Here is an 11,139-nt window from a genome sequence, read left to right as displayed (position 1 = left end):
GGGGAGAAGAAGTGAAGCAGAGAAGATATCTGCAAAAATTGGGGGAGAAGATGTGAAGCGAAGAGATATCTCTGTATATTGCCATCAATGCCAATGGGGGAGATTGTTGGTATTATATGAGCCGATATGAGGACATGATGACATTGTATGTTGCCATTGATGTCAATATGCTGAAGAAGAAAGAGCCAGTATATGTGAGAACTAGTATAACATTATGAACCGGTATATGTGCCAAAGTGAAAAGGTGTGTTTGTTCAAGATGAACCAGCATGTTGATATGGGAACCGGTACATGGAAGCTTTGTATGACTACCGGTTGGTAGTCTCAACTTCAGGGTTTCCGGTTAAAGTGCTTCAAGCCTATGTGACTCAATCGATGACTTTCTATGATGAGTTAGAATTGTAACGAGGAACAGATCATGTTGCCATGTCAGCCTTGTGTGCGTGAAGGATCTTGTATGAAGGAGATTGTTCCTATCTACCTCAAGAATGTGCAAAGTCTGTAAATGGTGAAAAAGCGTGATGGGTTATCAGCCGCCATGAAAGCGGTGGAAAATGAACGATGGAGAACGTCTTGAGATCAGTTCAAGACTATTGCATTTAATGCAATGTGCTTAACAGTCAGGATTGAACCATTTGAATTGCTTAACCTAACAGGTTTAGGGTTTAGGGTTTATGTACCAACCTATATATTTCCTATAAGGTCGATGTTGTGTTTCTTTCTGAGGTTGTTGGCAAAAGTTGTGTGTGTGTATCCAAGTGAAGAGATACGTGATTCTTGCTAGACCAGATGAGAGAAGTGATACCTGTAGAGTGTAAGTACATAAGGTGAAGAGGAGTTAAAGCGGATATGCATTGGCATTGAGTGTTGTTACCAGATCATTGTAATACCTGTTGATCTCTAACCACTTCAACAATTGAGAAATCCCTTAACAGGGTAGCTTTAACTGGCTTACTATAAATCCTTTGACAAGGTGACTCAAAACCATTGATTTCTTGAAATCCTTTAACAAGGTAACCTTTAACAGGGTTTAACCCTTAATCAGGTATTCTAGCCATCCCTTAACTAGGTGATCCCTAACAGGACTGGTTCCTAAAAGAACCTATTGTATCAGTCTTCAACCAGACAAGGCTCCTAATAGAGCAGATTTCTAAAGAGTTCAAAAAGAGCTTGTGGGTATTCATCCCCACCATGGTTTTTCCCAGTTGGGTTTCCACGTGAAAAATCTGTGTGTCATGTGTGGTGTTATTCATGTGATGGTTTAAGTGATTTGTGTCTGAAGGTAAATCATATTGATCTAGTTGTTTATTGATGATAGATTACCTATTCGTGCACTAGGGTGAAATGGAAATGAAGTATTATATTGTATGAAAAGATAAGTATCAACTAGTTTATGCTTGTCTCAGTTATTCTGGGTTTTGCTAGTTGTACTTTGTTTAAGACCGGTGTAACTATTTGTTTGCCAAAGCACAACGTCTGCTGACAAACTGGTTTTAGGAATGTGTTTTTATCTGTACTGATTTAGCCCCCCTGCCCCTCTCAGTACCAGTTTGATACTATCCGTTCATCATTGAGTTATCAGATAACTCACCACACTTAGCAAGTTTTCCAGTTAACAAAACAAAGTATATCGATTACCAGTTTACAAACAAAGACTAGTAAACTAGAACATAGTGTTCCGAACTTAAAAAGATTAGCTTCCACTTGGGGTCCTCATACCACTTGAGGTCCTCGGTCATGCTTTAACTGGTAAGCTCCTTCGTCAAATACCGATAGTATTCTACAAACAAAGACTATGCATACATTGGCATATAATACTGGTTTGAGCAATACATCACATACTACTAGTTGAGAATAACTCATACAACAAATAAGTGTGTGTCCATCAATGATAATCACAACTAAGTACAAACATCATCAAAATCCCAACAGTATGTATATTGAATTACAAAGGAAAGAGCTAACTGCTACGAACTTGTGCACCAAGACTAATTGCTCATGGGGCAAGATACAAAAGAGGACTTGCAAAACTTGAAGCTAACTACACTCAGGGTAAGATATAAAAATCATATGAAAAGAAGGATTTCCTAAACATGAAGCTATTCTTGAACTCTACATCAAGCAACCAAAATCAACACACACAACCCTGATCTCATCTTACAACACTTTGTCTCAAATCTATGTCATAGTCTCAACATAGCTTGCATATCATTCAAGAACAACTCTTCCTCTGCTCTTTACCAAACTTCACTAAGTATCTTTGCATAATAAATCTATACTCCACACCTCATACTCTCATTCTTAACTTAATCACACTCATCCTTATATAAAAGGCAGATCATCAAATCTTAACCAAGTCAGCATCAATCAAGATATACTTTTTGAACAAAAAATGCACACATTGATCCACTCCAGGAGAAAGAGGAGACTAAAACACATCTTCCAAAGATCAATCCATTGATCTGTAATCACCAAAACATAACCAACAACATATCCCCACACTACACATCCATATAAGCAATTAACGATTAATAACATACTCTCCAAAGCAAATAAATCAAATCTAGATCTCCACATACTATGGTGATGTTGGCCATTTTGAGGAATTGATTATGTGTTGCATTCATATTTTGTCATTGATGTCAACACTAGCTATTTTGGATGCTTTATTGACACCCTTCTAGACCTGATAGGATGTTTGGTTTCTAGTTGGTTTGGATTTGGCATGATCGCATATGCTCTGGTATGTTTGGGTTATGGAATTGGCTTATTCATGCTGCTCATATTCATGTTCAGTTAGTTGGTTTTTTTCTGGTGATCAAATGCTATCCTATTTGCTAGAAAGACTTGGTTTGTTTTTCCAATGAGGGTTTCACCGATAGACCTTTGATTAAGATCTTTGATGAATTGCATAAGTGGTGTTGGTGCGGTTTCTGGTGGATATTCAAGATACTGATGGTGATCATGTTCGAGATTTGGTTGATTGGGATTATTGCTTTGGCATGTGTGGACCTATATTGGCTCCCGATGTATCTAGGTTATGGACTGACTTAATGTAACGTGTGTATTGGAACTCTCGATGTGTTTCCAGGATGTCTTTTGGGTTTGATATTATTTGTTTGGTCCCTGGCCAACGTGTTTTGTAATTATGTAATTGTTTTATTGTCTGGTGGCTAACCTTATTGTTTATAGTTGAGGTTTTGTATATATATGATGTAAGATCTTATTGTAGATCATATAGTAGAATCAGGGAATGGGATATGGATACGTAATGAGCAAATAATGTAATAATCATTCAGGCAGAGGATTTGGTCGATCATTGGTGATCAAGTTGGGTTTATGTAAGAGGATTTAGTCCTTCGGTATTGAGCTTAACTAGAACTATACTCAGGTATAGGAGATGCTATCTTTGCAATTCATTCATTTCTCTGGATTGTAGTTTGGATTTCTATGTAGTCAGTGAAACTCCTTTTGTGATGAGAAGTGCGCTCTAGGTTGTTGGCCTTACTACAAGTGCAGGCCCCTCAATTATAATTCACATACTTACTGCAGAAGTATTATCTGACTGTGGGTAGGATTCCCATCGTGGTTTTTCACTTTACTAGGTTTCCACGTATAATCTTGGTGTCATGTGGATGGTATTTATTCTCTGATTATTGTTTATGCTTAATTGTTTTATCTTCAATTTTGGTATTTGGTTTATGCATTCCGATATTGATCTTTTGGGTTTTGGTATTAAATTTTTAAATGCTTAAGGTTTTGGTAATCTGTGACAATTGATTCACCCCCCCCCCCTCCTCCCCCTCTTAATTGTCTTCCAGTTATTTGAACTGTCTAACAATTGGTATCAAAGCAGTTGTCCTCTCTACAGAAAGCTTAACCGCTTGAGGAAAATCCTATGGTAACTAACATTTCAAGTTCATCTAGAGCTATCTTTTAGAGAGATATTCCTAGGCTTGATGGAACAAATTATACAGTACGGAAGATTTGGATGGAGACTCATCTGAGATGTCTTGGTAAGGAGATTTGGGAGATCACATAGAATGGTGTTACACCTTATAATCTAGCATCTAGAAATCCTCATGTGGAAAACTTGGATAAGGAGACTAAGAATGGTTGTAGAGAAAGAGAAGCCCTCTTGTGTGCACTTTATGATCAACAAATAATGGGATTAACTGACAAATCATCTTCAAAGGCTATATAGGACAAGTTGGAGACTCTTAATGAAGGTAACCCTACTCAAAATATTGCTAAACTTGATGGTTATCAAGTGAGATATGAAAACCTGAAGATGAAAGAAGATGAAAGGATTACTACATTCATGGAAATCGTAAATGAGATTGTTAGGGGACTTTAATGTTGTGGTGGAACTCTAAGTGAAGATGAAATTGTTTCTAAAGTTCTGAGAGCTTTACAATTGGATTACAAGATGAAGGATACTGCAATTAATAAATTGAGAACAATAGCTAATACTTTTGTCAACAAAGATACCTTGGTTGGGAAATTATCTACTTTTGAGATTGAAGAATTTGGACCCCCTAGAGTTGTAAAAATTGAACCTTCTTTTCATGCATCTGCATCATCAACTAGCAAGAAAGATTGGAAAGCTTTATATGCAAAGGAATTGGATGATATGAAGAGAGAAGATGAAGAATTTGAGCAACTTAAAGCCCTATTTGCTAGAAGATTACCTAAAGGACTAGTAGGAAGTAAGTATGAAGGAAAAGCACCTTTTAAATGTTTTGCATGTAATAAGATTGGTCATTTTGCATCTAGATGTCCTGAAAGGAAATCAAGATTTGAAGAGAGAGATAGAAGATCTTTTAAGCCTAACTCTAGATATCAGAACAAGTATAAGTACCAGAAAAATAGAGACAAATCATGCTACATAGCGGATGGTGAAGGTGTGATTGATTCTGATGATGAATCGAAAAAAATCTACTTGTGGTTCTGGCAATGGCAAAAAATGGGTGTTCTTGGCTATCAAGGAAGATGTTTCGGCACTAGAAGAGAATGTACCTAAAGAGAAGGAAATTGCTCCTAAAATTAAAGATAAGGATGAATGGGTAATTAATAGTGGATGCTCACATCATATGAATCAAGATAAAGGGAAGTTTCTATCTTTGCAAGAATTTGATGGCAGTCTGGTTAGATTTGGAGATGACAAAGCATGTATGATCAATAGAAAAAGACCTATATCATTCAATTGTAAGCACAATACTGATAATGTTTATTATGTTTAAAGTTTAAGGCATAATCTTTTGAGTGTAGGACAATTGGTGGATAAGGGATTTCAATTACAGTTCAAGGATGGAAAATGCAAAATCATTAATAGATTTGGTTTGGAGATTGCAACTGGTACATAGACAAACGGTAATATATTTCATTTGAATTCCAATGAGAAGACATGTTTGATTGCATTAATTGAAGAAAGTTGGCTATGGCATAGAAGGCTATGTCATGTGAATTTTGATTGCATTGTAAAGACCAGTTCAACTAATGCAGTTATAGATATACCTAAAATTGTGAAGCCCTATAATCTGGTATGTAAAGAATGTCAAATGGGAAAACAGGTCAGAATCTCTTTTAAGAGTATACAAGATAAATCTAATGATGTTCTTTATCTTATTCATATTGATTTGTGTGGCCCTACTAGAGTTAAAAGTTTTCAAGGTGATAGATATTTTATGCTAATCATTGATGATTATTCTAGAATTATGCGGGTTACTTTTCTAAGGGAGAAGTTTGAGGCTTTTGAAAATTTTAAAATCTTTAAAGATAAAGTTGAGACAGAGACAAGATTGAAGATTAATTGTTTAAGGTTAGATCATGGTGGAGAATTCACATCCGGTGAGTTTACTAACTTTTGTGAGAAGCATGGTATAAGGAGATAATTTTCTGCTCCTCTCACACCTCAGCAGAATGGAGTTGTTGAAAGGAAAAACATAATTATCTTGGATGCTGCTAGAACAATGATGATAAATCTAGTCTACCTCATATCTATTGGAGAGAAGCAATGGGCACAATGATTTATACTTTCAACAGAGTTCACATCAAAGGAGAAACTAGTAAGACACCTTAAGAATTATGGTTTGACAATACACCTACAGTTAAGTATTTCACAATCTTTGGTAGTAAATGTTATATCAGGAGAGATGATATCATTGGAAAATTTGATCCTAGATGTGATGATGAATTTTTTCTTGGTTATTCTAATGAAAGCAAAGCATATGGATGTTATAACAAGAGATTGCAAAGAATTATGGAGAGTGTTAATGTCAAGGTGGATGAGGTGAATAGAAGTCAAATCAGAGTCTATGAGCAAGAACTGATAGTGGAAATGATTATATTTGAACCGATAGCACCTTTACCGGAATAAAATCTTGAACTAGTTACTCTGGTAGTATCAAAAATTTCAAGAGTAACTGAAGAACCGGGAAGAGGAACAGAGAGTCAGAAGACTCCTAGGTATGTGAGATTGAATCATTCAGAAGATCAAATCATTGGGGATAAGAACAATGGAGTGATGACAAGAAGAAGACTGACAACTAATGAGGTATGTTTAATTTCTCAAGTTGAACCGGTATTAGTAATTGAAGAATGTAAAGATGAATGTTGGATGAAAGCTATGAAAGAAGAATTAGATCGGATTGGGAAAAATAACACATGGACTTTAGTTCCCCAACCTAAAAATAAGAATGTTATTGGAACTAAATGTGTTTTTAGGAATAAATTGAATGAAGATGGACAAGTTGTAAGGAATAAAACTAGATTTGTTTATAAAGGATATTCTCAGAAGGAAGGAATTTATTATGGTGAGAGTTTTGCACTTGTACCTAGTATTGAAGCTATAAGATTATCTCTTGCCTATGCTACACACAGGAACTACAAGGTTTATCAGATGGATGTCAATTATACATTTTTTAATGGGGACCTTGATAATGATGTTTATATTGAGCAACCTGGTGGTTTTTCACTTTTAGATGATAAAAACATTGTTTGTAGGTTAAGGAAAGCTTTATATGGATTGAAATAGGCACCTAGATCTTGGTATGCAAGGTTAGATAAATATCTTTTGAAGCATGGTTTCACTAAAGGTAATTCTAACAGTAATCTATATTATAAAGTCACTGATGATGATATATTGATTATTGAATTTTAAGTTGATGACATCATTTTTGGAGGTGAAGATAAGTTGTGCATGGAATTTTCTAAGAATATGGAGAAGGAATTTGAAATGTCTATGATTGGGGAAATGAAAATTTTCTTAGGTTTGCATATTACTCAGACTGATAAAGGTATTTTCATCTATGAAACTAAGTATGCTATGGAATTATTGAAGACATTTGGTATGGTAGATTCTAAACTGGTAAGTACTCCTATGGTTACAATTGATAAATTGTCAAGGAAAGATGTTTCTGCATCGATAAATCCTACAAGATACAAATTTATGATTGAAGGTCTGCTTTATTTGACTCAAACTATGCCTAACATAATGAATGTTGTTTGTATTGCATCTAGATTTCAGAGTGATCCTAGAGAGAATCATGAGAGTGCGGTGAGAAGAATATTTAGACACTTGCAAGGTACATCTAAATATGGTTTGTGGTACCCTAAAGATGATGACTTTACTTTATGTGCATATACAAATGCAGATTGGGCTAGTGATGTTGATGACCGGAAAAGTACTTTGGGTGGAGCTTTCTTTCTTGGAAAGAAATTTGTTTCATGGATCAACAAGAAACAATCATGTACTTCTTTATCTAATGCTAAAGCTGAGTATGTTGTTGCTGCTACTAATTGTACACAAGTTCTATGGATGAAACAAATGTTGAAGGACATTAAAGTGCATTACACTGGACTGGTAGTTATTCACTGTGATAACTCTATTGCTATTTAAATATCAAAGAATCTGGTATTTCACTCTAAAAAATAGAACATATCTATCAAGTATAAATTTTTGAAGGAGATATTATTAATTTTGGCATTGATGTGGGGATACTACTGCTTAGGGGGAGTAGTTAGCCTTGTGTTTTAGTGGTTTTTGGTTTTTGATTTGATATTTATGTCAGACTTCTTGCATTGATGTCAAACGGGGAGAGATATATGTGAAAAATAGAGCTTTACAGAGATATCATTCATAGGGGGAGTTCGGTCTTTATTTCATAACTTCATTGCTATATCTTGGTATGGGAGATTGTTGGTTGTCTTCCATTAGGGGAGACTTGTTTGGCATTTTTTGGCACTTGGATGTTTTTCACATCTAGTGTTGCCATCAATGCCAAAGGGGGAGATTGATGGCCATTTGGAGGAATTGATTATGTGTTGCATTGATGTTTTCTCATTGATGTCAACACTAGTTGTTTTGGATGCTTTACCGACACCCTTCTCATCCCAGTAGGATGTTTGGTTTCTGGTTGGTTTGGATCTAGCATGATCCGGTATGCTTCAGTATGTTTGGGTTATGAAATTGGCTTATTCATGCTGCTCATGCTCATCAACAGTTAGTTGGTTTTGTTCTGGTGATTAGATGCTATCCTATTTGCTAGAAAGACAATTTGTTTTTCCAACAGGGGTTTCACCAATAGAGATTTGATGAAGATGTTTGATGAATTGCATAAGTGGTGTTGGTGCGGTTTCTGGTGGAGATTTAGGATGCTGATGGTGATCATGTTCGATATTTGGTTGATTGGGATTATTGCTTTGGTGTGTGTGGACCTCTATTGGGTCGTGGTGTATCTAGGTTATGGACCAACTTAATGTAATGTGTGGATTGGACCTCTTGATGTGTTTTCGAGATGTCTTATAGGTTGGATATTATTTGTTTGGTCTCTGGCCAACATGTTTTGTAATTATGTAACTTTTTTTATTGTCTGGTGGCTGACCTTATTGTTTATGGTTGAGGTTTTGTATATATATGATGTAATATCTCATTGTAGATCATATAGGAGAATCAGGGAATGAGATATGGATATGTGATGAGTGAATAATGTAATAATCATTCAGGTAGAGGATTTGGTCGATCATTGGTGATCAAGTTGGGTTTATGTAAGAGGATTTAGTTCTCTAGTATTGAGCTTAACCAGAACTGTACTCAGGCATAGGAGATGTTATCTTTGCAGTTTGTTCATTTCTCCGGATTGTAGTCTAGATTTCAATGTAGTTAGTGAGACTCCTTTTGTGATGAGCAGTGCACTCTAGGCTGTTGGCCTTCCTGCAAGTGTAGGCCCCTCAATTTTGATTCACATACTTACTGCAAAAGTATTAGTTGACGGTGGGTAATCTTCCCACCATGGTTTTCCCTGTATAAGTCTTGGTGTCATGTGGATGGTATTTATTCTTTGAATATTATTTATGCTTAATTGGTTTATCTACTATTTTGGTATTTGGTTTATGCATTCTAGTATTAAATTTTTAAATGCGTAAGGTTCTAGTAATCTGTGCCAACTAATTCACCCTCCCCACTATCAGTTGTCTTCTGGTTATTTGAGCTATCTAACAAGTGAGACCCATAACATATCAAACATTCTTTGACAAATCATATCTGGATGTAAGGATAGGTTAAACATAGAATCTCACAACCAACAACGATTAATGCCACAACACCCAAAGAACACAGATATTTCGAGACCACAGAACCATCATATCCATATATCAAAACTATAACCAATGAAGGTAACAACAACACTCAATATCATATAATGAATTTTTCTTATGAATAGGCATGTATGTCGTATGCTTCAAACTTTTTATTAAAACTATCTGCTATGCTAAGTTTATGCAGTCTTTATGTTTAGTTATTCATAGTTATTTAGGTAGATGGTGGCTAGATCAAAACAATATGTTTAGTTATCTGTGTCCATGATGATTTTTCATTACTTCTGAGAGAGGCTAGTGCAGTTCTCTTTCTCTGGCCGTTTGTTGCCATATTTTGTGATGCTACCCTCTGATTTTTTTGTTTTGTAGGGTTTAGGGCCCTCTCTGTGCTAACATCATAGAAAATAACACTAAACACTAACAACAAATTCTAGAGCCAATCACCTTCAAAATAACCAATAAAATAACTACAACACAACAAGATAACTCTACACTATAGACATTCTGAACCAATAGACATTTCAAACCAATCTGGAATAACAATTTTGACATCAATGACAACCATAACAACACATCAACACATACTTCCAAAACACACATCCACACGTGAGCACCAAGGTTTATATGTGGAAAACCCAAATAGGGAAAAACCATAGTGAGAACCTACCCAAAAATTATATCCACTGTGCATATCATATTACAAAGAAAAGAGATAACTGCTCTGGACTTGCACACCAAGGCTAACTACTCATGGGACAAGATATAAGGACTTGCAAAACCTGAAGCTAACTGCAGTCGAGGCAAGATACAAAAATGATATAAATAGAGGGACCCCCTGATCATGGAGCTATCCTTGAACTCTGCATCATGCGAGCAATATCAACACACACAACTCTAATCTCAACTGTCAACACTTTGTCTTACTTCTCTGTCATAGTCTTAGCACAACTTGCATATCATTCTCACACAACTCTTCTTCTACTCTTTACTGAACACCGATTATCCTCGTATCTATATTCATCACACTTTTCATCCTTGCCTCTCTTCTACACAACCCAATCATACACATCTTTATATACAAGATAGATCATAAAAGCTTAAACCAAGTTGCCCTGAATCAAAATACACTTTCCTAACCAAAAATACAGATGTGGATCCACTCTAGGGGAAAGATAGGACCAAAACAAAACTTCCAAAGATCAATTCATTGATATGCAATCACTAGAATATAACCAACAACATATCCACAAGCTATGCATCCATAAAAGCAATTAACGATCAACACCATACTTTCTGATGCAAATAACTAAAATCTAGATATCCACATGCTATGGTGAGACCCATAACATATCAAACACATTTTCACAAATCATATCCAAACCTAATGATATGTCAAACACAGAGTCTCACAACCAACAACAATCAATGCCACAACACTAGGAGAACACAAAGATGTTTCTAGACCATAGAACCATCGTGTCCATAATATCTAAACTATATCTAATGAAGATAACAACAACACTCAATACCAAAAATAAATTT

This window comes from Cryptomeria japonica, chromosome 4, assembly GCF_030272615.1.
Source record: "Cryptomeria japonica chromosome 4, Sugi_1.0, whole genome shotgun sequence".
Classification (NCBI taxonomy): domain Eukaryota; kingdom Viridiplantae; phylum Streptophyta; class Pinopsida; order Cupressales; family Cupressaceae; genus Cryptomeria; species Cryptomeria japonica.
This window is presented reverse-complemented; position numbering follows the sequence as displayed.